This window comes from Castor canadensis, chromosome X (genome assembly GCF_047511655.1).
Source record: "Castor canadensis chromosome X, mCasCan1.hap1v2, whole genome shotgun sequence".
Lineage (NCBI taxonomy): Eukaryota > Metazoa > Chordata > Mammalia > Rodentia > Castoridae > Castor > Castor canadensis.
Window position 1 is genome coordinate 145,794,478 of NC_133405.1, and position 8,824 is coordinate 145,803,301.

Below are 8,824 nucleotides of genomic sequence, written 5' to 3' on the forward strand. Positions count from 1 at the left end.
ATGGTAAGGGCCCAACTGCCATACAGGAATGTGATTAAGTTCCATAGAACTGAGGGAAAAAGTGACTTTCCCAAAAGCTGTGTCACCTGGGACCTGGGCCTGGGACCTCACTTGGAAATAGGGTCTTTGCAGGTGGAATTAAGGGTTTTGAGATGAGGTTGTGGTGGGTGAAGTTTTCCCAAAATGCAATGACAGCGTCCTTATAATACACAGAAAGGTTGGCTGAACCCCTAAGTCCCCAGGACTCAGCTGAGAATTGTCACTGGGATTTGTATGACATCCTGAGACCTCGGCCTCCTCCAGACCCTATGACCCACTTCCCATGCTGCCTGGGGTCTGTGAGCACCGGGCAGGTGACATCTTTGTCTTTGTGACCAACACAGTCCCCAGAGAGGCCCCATGGAAATGGAGTCGGCCTGGCCTGGTTCATGACCTTGTCAGGGAATCCCAGTGTCCCCGTTCACATGGACGGGTGTTGGCTCATCAGGGGCTTCCCGTCCCCCAGCTGTGAGGGGACAATTGTGACACTGGTGGCAGTGGTCACACCCATGCTTGGGGCTGGGCATCGTGGCTCATGCCTGTAATCCCAGGTGCACAGGAGGCAGAGATTGGGAGGATCACAGCCTGGGGGAAAAAATTCATGAGACCCCATCTGAACCAAGGAATGCTGAGCCTAGAGGATCCCTGGAAGCTAGGTCTCTAGACTTTCAAAATGTCATAGCAGCCACAACTCTAGCCCTTTTTCCTTTAGTTATTTTTCAGATAGGGTCTCCATTTTTTTTCCCCGAGGACCAGCATTAGGCCATCCTCTTCCTACCTATGCCCTCCCATATAGCAAGGATTACAGGCACAAACCACCATGCCTGGGTGGTTGGTTAAGATGGGGTCTCCCTATATCCCATTAAGAAAAGTTTGTATTTTTTTTTCCCTGTCCCATTGGAAAGCAAAATAAGGTCTGCATTCCTTTTTAAGAAAGTTCAGTGATTCCATAAATAAAATACTCAGGAAAAAAAAAATCAACAACATTTTCTAAAAGTTGATGGTCTAAGGCTGGGTAGGTGTGACTTCACTTGAGGAGGGATTAAATTCTTTTATAAAAATGACTTTTTAAAAAAAATGATTATTTTATTTTTGTTGATGTTATTTGGATTTTGACACAGGGTCTCACAATGTAGCCCAAACTGGATCCTACAGGTCACTTGAGGGAGGTTCTGTCCCCAGGATGCACCAGGCAAGGGCTGGGGACATTTTGCTGTCATGCTGGGGATGAGATTTGAACTCACATCTGTGATGGGGACCAGAGACGCTGCTGCACAGACTAAGGCACTCGGCACAGCATGGGGGACCGTCCATGTCCGAGGAGCCCAGGCAAGAGACCCTACAAGAGACGCCATGTTCCTACCTGTCAATCAATCAGTTTATCTGTTTATCACTTATCTATCAATATCTATCATCGATCTATCAGTCGTCTATCAATCCGTCCATGCATCCATCTGTCCATGCATCCATCTATGTATCTGTCCATCTATCTATCTGTCATCTGTCTATTCTCTCTTCCTCCCTCTCTTCTCTCACTCTCTGTCACCCATCTACCCACACATCTGTCACAATGATTCACCTGTCTATCTGTCCTGCCCGCGTGTCCATCTGTCTATGGCCCTGGTACTAAATGACATCTGACCATTGCCCCTGGGGAACCCTTAGCCATATCTGGAGATGTTGTCATTGTCACAGCCTGGGTTGGAGCTGCTCCTCCCATCCGTGGTGACCAGAGAGGTCACTCATGTCCTAAAGTGCAGCCCAGCATCAGGTCCCAAATGTGACCCTGCTGTGGCCACCACATCCCCAGCTGGCAGCTCTGTCCCTGGTGTCCCCACCGTCCCCTTGGGTGACCCAAGTCCCTCTTGTGGATGGGGACAGAGGTGGGGCCGGCATGGTGAATGCTTTCACCCTAGAAATAGAAGTCAGTGTTTGCCTATGGCGTCTGTCATGATGTCCCAACTTCCTGAGTAGCCAGCGGGGAGGGTGTGTGGTCACCCCAAGTTCTGTGCATTTCAGAAGTCACTGGGTGTCTGGACCTGAGGCCATGCCACTTCGGGGGAGATGGGGTTCAGTTATCTTTGCCATGAGATGGGTAGCGTCCAGTCTCAGAAATGACAGGGTCCAGCCATTGCCTAATGGCTGCTGAGGGAGACGTGTCACTTCCTGTGACATTGTGACATTGTTTCCAAGGAAGGGGAAGGAGGTGGCTCAAACCTCCATCTTCCCAGAACTGTCCCCTGCCCCCGGGGACATTGGAGTGTCCTTCCCAGGTGAGTGACCTGCCTCCTATCTCTAGAAGGGGGAAGGTGACAGGGCTTTCTTGCTTATGTCCTTTGTTCCAAGTCCGAGGTCCTGTTGGGGTGCATTTTCTGAGCCCCATGGTGGTCGAGGGATTCATGCTGACCTGACGCTGGTCAGGCTGAGCACAGGGTCCCCTCCCGCTTGGGGACCCTAAGCCACGGCCTTCTGTCTGTCCCCAACAGCCTCAGTCCATCCTGTCCCCTCCCAACTACCAACCCTGCGTCCCCCGGGTCGGGTCCCGACTTCACTCGTGCTCAGCCTGGTGCCTCTCTCTCCCTCTCTCTCTCTCTCCCTCTCTCTCTCTCCCTCTCTCTCTCTCTCTCTCTCTCTCTCTCTCTCCCTCTCTCTCTCTCTCTCTCTCCTTCTCTCTGTCTCACTCTCCCTTCCTCTCCCTCTCTCTGTCTGTCTCTCTGTCATGATGGCCAATCTTGGTCTCTGTCTGTCTGTCTGTCTATCTCACTTCTCTCTCTTTCTCTGTTTATGTCATGGCTAAACTCTGTCACATCTCTGTGTCTGTCTGTCTGCCTCTTTCTCTCTGTGTCTGTCTGTCTCTCTCTCTGTCACAATGGCCAGTCTCTGTATCTGTGTGTCTGTCTGTCTCATGGCTAATCTGTGTCTTGTGTGTGTGTGTGTCTGTCTGCCTCTTTCTCTTTCTGTCTGTCTCTCTCAAAATGACCAATCTCTGTCTCTGTCTGTCTGTCTCTTTTATAATGGCCAGTCTCTGTCTTTGTGTGTCTGTCTGTCTCACACTCTGTCTCTTTTTTCCTTGTGTCTGTCTGTGTGTTTTTCTCTCTCTTTCACAATGGCCTCTCTCTCTCTCTCTCTCACCAGCATAGTGGCAGGGCAATGCATTTTGTCAACCTCCCTCCGTTTGTCCCTGTTTTCTTCTTTGTCAGACAGACAACCCCGCTGCCAGCTTGGGATCCCCATTGTCCTCCTGCCTTGCGAGATCTCGGGGTGCAGAGACCCCATCTTAATTGCCTTGGGTCTGCAGAGCTAGCAAGTGAAATATGTCACACGAGACTTTTAACTACCGTTGGCATATCAGCGCCCGGGCCACACCGTGTGTCACTTGTTTTTCTTATTTCTTTCATCTTCCTTTTTTCTTTTTCTTTTTTGCATGGTGTTTTGGGGTTTCCAGCTGCAGAACCCTCGTTATTTTCTTGGTGGCGGGGTGGAAGGTATTTAAGGCCATTTCCATTGGGTCCACCATCTGCAAAGCCGCGGTCCTGGACACCCACCTGTTCCTTCACCATTACTGTCCCTACAAGACACGGAAGGGACTTCATTTTCCATTCTATAAAGCTTTACACGCAAGCAGGACCCAGTGGTTGTGACAAAAGCCATACGCGGCTCTGTATTTCTTTCCAAACCTGGCTGCGGGATTTGTGCCTTTTAGGGTTGAGGGTCACAGGTGCCTCCGGACCCTATAAGAATTTGCCCCAGAATTTCTTGATATTTCTTTTATAAATTTAAAGCATCTTCAAAGGTGCCGTGTTAATTATTGCCCCCTCTCCTGCCCCTTTCAGAACCGAAAAGGTTTTGCAAACACGAAGGGAAGAGAATTGAGGAGCGGGGTTGAGAACTGGAAACTGGACAGGTCCACCTCAGGCTCAGATGCGATTGGCAACAATTTTTTTTTCTGTGATACTGGGATTTGAACTCAAGGCCTTCACCTTGAGCCACTACACCAGCCCTTTTTTCAAGATAAGGCCTCATGAATTCCTTGCCCAGGGCTGGCTTTGAACCACGATCCTCCTGATCTCTGCCTTCTGAGTACCTGGGATTACAGGTGTGAGCCAAGGCACCCAGCAATGTTTTGGTACTGAAAAGAAAAAGCCACAAATTGTCACAAGTGTCCACTCTTCTTAATGGAAAACACAGTGTCCTTGATTGTGGGACAAGACCACTTGTCTTGTAGAGAAATGTCCTTTATTCCAGCAATTATCCCAAAGTCAGGGACACATTTTCCTGGTCCAGATCTTGAATCCTGAATGGACTGAGGGTCAGATGTCACCATGGACCCCTGTGTCATGTCACCCTCACAGCGCATATCCCCACTGTGAGTGACCAGCCCTGCTGAACTCTGGTGTGCAAAACCTCCACCATCTGTTGCAAAAGCAGGCTGGGGTCAGCTGCTCTCACCTGCAGCCCAAGTTCACCTCCCCGCACCTCAGATCCTCTTCCCCCTCTCTCAAAAGCAGGCACTGGGTCTTTGGTGCATGAACCCTAATTGCATCGTGACCTCCCCAAATACAACGCTGAACCCCAAGTCCCAGGTCCTTGCCATGAGCACGTCTTTGGAAAAAAAGGTCTCTGCAGAGGAAATGGGTTCACACCAGACAGCAGGTTTTGCAACTTTTCCAGGGAAGGAAAGTTGAGCCTGATCTTCCTGGCTCTGTCTCAGGAATTCCAGGAATTCCTTTAATCCTTAAACTGCTTGATCCACAAAAAAAAAAAAAAAAAAAAAAGCCAGACCTGGCTTCCATGCAAAAAAAAAAAAAAGGGATGAACCCCTGCAGCTCGACCCCAATTCAATTCCCACGAGCACAAAAGACTCACAAAGGGGCTGGGGTGTGCTTTTCCAATGCAAACGACCCATTGCCCTCTTGTATACCAGGACTTGGGGGCGACCCAGAATGGAGATGTCTAGGTGTAAAATGTGTCTTGTTTTCCAAATTAGGGGACTCTCAGCTCCCCAAAGGAGCAAGTTTTGGAAAGAAAATTCAAATCTGACAAGATGGGCTTGGGTCAAGGCAGCCTCAGGAGTGGCAAGTGGAAGACAGCTCAGGTTTGTTCCCATATTTTTTTTTGGGGGGGGTAGGGGTGGTTCAGATTTTGGAGATGAGGTTTTTCTTGAGGTTTTAATCACTTTGGCTTAGAAAACCTGGCAGGCATTTGTAGAAGTGCTGATGGGTGACAGGGGCTTAACGGGAAGTTTGTCTTTGTCTCATTTTCTAAAATACCTTCACCGTCCTACAAAGCTGGAATTTGGCCAAGTGGTTTCTTCCCTGTCCCTTTACTGCCCCCCGATGGCCATGCTAGCTGTCTGCAGCTGTGACAAGTGACAAACCAGGTGGTTTAAAACAACTCAAATTTATTCTCTTAGGGACCAGAGGTGGCTGTGTCTCCTCTTCTGTCTTTTGTGAGGACACTCCCATTGCTTTTAGGGCCACCCTCATCCAGGATGACCTCATCTCGAGATCCTTCATTCCACCTGCAGAGACCCTATTTCCAAATGCGGTCCCATGGTCAAGGACCAGGGGTTTACAATGCAACATAAACTTGTGTGGGGCAGAATTTGGTGCCCCTGAGGCCATGACCAGAGGACCTTGGTGGCTGATTCCACTTACTGGAGCTGTAGAAAGACACTTTGTCTTCCCTGAAGCATTTTTTTGGGGTGGGGGTCTGTGTCCATCTTGTCTGTTGCAGGGAGCAAACAGGAAGCCCAGCCAGGCCAGCTCTTTTCCTGTCTTAATTTTGTAACTTTTGGCCACTAGGGGTCACTAGCTCGCTCTGCAGATGCAGCCCGGTCCTGCCCAGCCCCCAGAGGCCAGCAATGAAAGCGGGCCGCACCGGGGCCTGACAAAACCGTCCTGTTGTGTAGGTCTTGGGAAGATCCAGGACTTTGGGATAGGGTCACCAAAGGTCACATTCCAGGCTGTGTCCTAAGATTCAAATTTGCATTCTGGCCTGGTTGCCTGCTGCTCTTTGCTTTCCAGGAGCTGCCAGGAATTGGGGGTTCGCATGAAAAGCTAGCATTGAGGACCGAGGTAGTTCTTTTCATCACGACATGCTGGGCTGCCTGGAAAGGACAAAGCGCCACTCACTGGGGACGTCTGCGTTCACACATGGGGGGAAAATGTTTGTGCACTGCATTTTGCTGGCTGAGCCAGCAACTCTGGTGTGTGTGAAACTCTGGGGGTGCAGAAAACACTCCCTAAATTTGCAGCCTCGAAATCAGAATTTTGGACCCAAGGCTCAAACCCCTGAGACTCCATATGCCAGGTCTGCTCACCTGCCCCTAAATACCAAATAAAGAGACTTGAATGGTGAAGGGAGAGAAAAGAGTTTGGGACAATGTGGTTCCTCTGAGATGAGTGCTTCTGCCCCAGGGTGCAGCCTCATCATGACGACAGGTCATTGTCACCCTCATCATGACAGGTCCTTGTCCTCCTTTGTGGGGTGAATGTCCTGTAACTCTCCACTGTTCCTTATGGGAAGGTTCAGCCCCCATCACAAAGATGTTATCAGTCCTGTGCTTTCTGGAATCCAAGGTGATTGCAAAGTGACTGCAGAGAGAATGGCTCCGAGCAAAGACATAAAGATGGCGGCAGGGATGCCAAGCTGCTCCTGTGTTTTGTTAATCCATGGACCCATTGCATTTTCTATCAGTTTCCCAAGCTGCCTTGGCGATGGCTTCATTTTCTTTTAACCCCAGTGGAAGCCATCTGTGTCCTTATCTCCAAGGTTAATCTCACCGTTGGGGAGCGGAAAGTCCCTTCACATTTTAGTGTTTGCTTCAAGTTCCTCCAGCAAAAGGTGGGGTGCTGGGCAGTTTAACCAGCTTTGAAGGAGCCCCCATCCAACACCCAGTGGGCTGGGTGACTGGTGAACCCCAGGCTGGATGGAGTTGGGGATCCACCCACCTTCCCTTCCCTTTACTGGCCTTGGTGGCTGCTTTGGGGTTCCTGTGGGTTCTGAGCCCATGTCCCCACCCTAAAATGACGCATGTCCACACACTGGGATTTCCCAAGGTGCCCTTTAAAGGTCACCTTGCTTTGATTCTGGGCTTTAGGGGAAGGTGTGATTCCAGGAATTTAGGCAGAGCCACCCCAAGGGACAATGGCCCTGAGAACATTGTGTCCGCATGGTGCTCACCAGTTACTAGGTTTCTGAGGAACTGAAGTGTACCCAGTGTACCTCACTCACCCCAAATTCACGCCTCTCATCAGAGACTCCGCTGAACCCAGATTGCACTCACCATGCACCCTACAAGCTCACCCAAATTCCCATCCCCAGACACCATATTCACCCTGAATTATAAATACCCAGTACCTCCAGGTTCACCCCAGATTGTGAACTCACCAGAGACCCCTTTACCCCAAATTACACTCACCCACAACACCAAGTTTCACCCCAAATTCTCATGACTCACCAAGGACCCCACTAGCCCCTAATTCTCACCTCTCACTAGGGACTCCGTTCGCTCACAATTTTCATTCTCATCCAGTACCCCCAAGTTCACCTCAAATTCACATCACTCACCAGAGACCCCTCACTCACCCCAAATTATAAACACCCCAGCACCGCAAGTTTCACCTCCAATTTCCATCACCAGAGTCCCTGCCAGACCCCAATTATCCTCACCCATTATTTCCAGGCTCACTCCAAATTCCCACCTTTCACTGCATAACCCCACTCACCCCAAATTACACTCACTCGTTACCTCTGGGGTTACCACAAATTCCCCCCCCAATCACCCCAAAGTATAAACTCCCCAGATTCACCCCCAATTTCTACTCCCAGAGACCCAAATTCCATCAACTCATCAGAAACCCCCAATTATACTTACCCAGCAGCCCCAGGTTCACCCCCCCAATCCCATCTCCCTCCCCACAGACTCCCTACTTCCTAGATAGCCTGCAGGGTGGGACATGGGTGCCTTTTTGGGGACACGGGGTCATGCAAAAATGTCCCTCAGGTCTGGTCAGGTCAGGGGCTAGGCTGGGTGGTCTCTTGGATCACCTCAGGTCATAGAGTCATCTTGGCCTCCTTCCCCCACACAAAAGTCCCATTTACAAGCCCTGCCCAGGCCTGGGGTCCAAGGAAGCCCCAAGTGACCTCTGTCCACAGGAGACCTGAGCCAGGACTCCTCCAAAAGCATGATCGGCAAGGTGTCCTATTACAAAGTGGGATGACAGTCGTCAGTTAAGGATCCTCTGTTTCCAAAGAGCTGGGAGGGAGGATTTTCAAAGTTCTCATCCCAAATTAAAGGCGAAGGCAGTGGGGTCACTGCGCAGTGTGTCCGTGTGTGCGATCATTGTACCGTGTCCCATAAACACGAATGGTTGACATGTGTCAATCACAGTTTGAGCAATGCAATGAAAAGACCCCATTTAGAGAGACCCCCCGGATGTGACCAGGAGCCACAGCGGCTCCACTTCTGGGGAATTTATGTCCTTTATGTCAAAGGAAGGTGGGGTCCACGGGCCCCCTGAGCGCTGTGAAGCTGATGGAAAATGCAAAATCCGTGGCCTGTGTCTCAGGACTCCTCTCGGTCACTCATGTCACATCATGGTTGGGGACCTGGCTTTTTCCTTAGTCTTTTTCAAGGATTGAATTTGTCTTCCTCTCTTTCCAGCCTGGTTTCTTTTTTAAATAGGGCACGAAAGGGAAGAGGTAAATTTATACATATATAACACATGGCATGTGTATCTCTAACACAGAAATATTAAGACAAATCCGCATATACACATAT

General features: G+C 50.0%; 1 protein-coding gene across 4 annotated transcripts in view; it reads left to right on the plus strand.

Annotated features, from left to right (window-relative positions):
* The first annotated feature begins 2,070 nt into the window (after window positions 1-2,070).
* Crlf2 (cytokine receptor like factor 2) overlaps window positions 2,071-8,824 on the plus strand; it is a 33,972-nt gene continuing 27,218 nt past the window's right edge. For 2 of the 4 annotated variants that reach the window (XM_020167249.2, XM_020167258.2), the window contains exons 1-2: window positions 2,071-2,312; window positions 5,027-5,134. The gene's annotated coding sequence lies outside the window, so the exon portion shown is untranslated. The remainder of the gene's footprint in view (window positions 2,313-5,026; window positions 5,135-8,824) is intronic. The other 2 variants (XM_074062640.1, XM_020167267.2) reach the window with 1 other exon arrangement.